Raw genomic sequence first — 975 nt, 5'->3', positions numbered from 1 at the left:
TGTCTGCAGAAGAGGCATCGGTCGACACTGTTTAGCATCGGTCGACACCATTGTTTGTAGTATCGATCGACACCGTGAGGCATCGGTCGACACTGGTCTCAGCCGAGACTTGTTTTCCTGGTTTGATGTATTGTTGTGTGTTGTTTGTTTTGCTTAAACATGAGGGTCTCATATGCTTGTGTGTATAACCTAGTAGATGGGAGGACGGCCTCACTAAGTATTTATGATAATACTTACGCATCTCAATTGTTGTTTGTGGTGTGCAGGTAAAGGAAAAGTGTGATCGTGGAATCAAAGGCAATGAGGAGGAGGATGTTCTAGAGGCTTGATTGATTGTGGTTTAGCAGTTGTTAGGTTGCTAGATTAAGTCAATGGAACATTGTAGGTTGTTAGCTTTTGGTTACTTCTTTACTTGGATTATGGTGTTATTGGTTATTGGTTTTTAATTGTTGGAATTCTTTTGGTTTAATGGAAATTTGTTTTATTTGGTTATCCGCGGTTATTGATTTTTGATAGGATGTTAGTGGGTATGGGACCACTAGTAAATTAAGGTATAAAAAAAAAAAACGGGAAGGGTTGTTTCATTAACTACCAAATCTTTCCGGTGAAAAGCTAGCCTTAGACGTCGCAAAGCTTCCCACAAAATCTTGTGCCGATCAGAAACCAGACGAGACCACGATCTCAGTTACAATACCTGATGGTCCCAACTCACGTCTGAGAAAACGTGTCTCGTAAAACTGACAATAACTCATCAAGTTTAAATCCAAATCCATTTCTGTAAAAAGGAGAATGAGGATAAAAGATTAGGAATAACTCTCAAAAATTTCAAAACTTTGACAATGATTTGAGCCCTTTCACCCTACTACTACAAAAGAAAATAAAAGAAAGAGGAAAATTAGAGCCCTCTCACACCACCGACAAAGCCTCAGGCGGCGGAGAGGCAAACGAAACAAAACAGCGGCGCTGTAGATCTAG

This window comes from Camelina sativa, chromosome 15, assembly GCF_000633955.1.
Source record: "Camelina sativa cultivar DH55 chromosome 15, Cs, whole genome shotgun sequence".
Classification (NCBI taxonomy): domain Eukaryota; kingdom Viridiplantae; phylum Streptophyta; class Magnoliopsida; order Brassicales; family Brassicaceae; genus Camelina; species Camelina sativa.
This window is presented reverse-complemented; position numbering follows the sequence as displayed.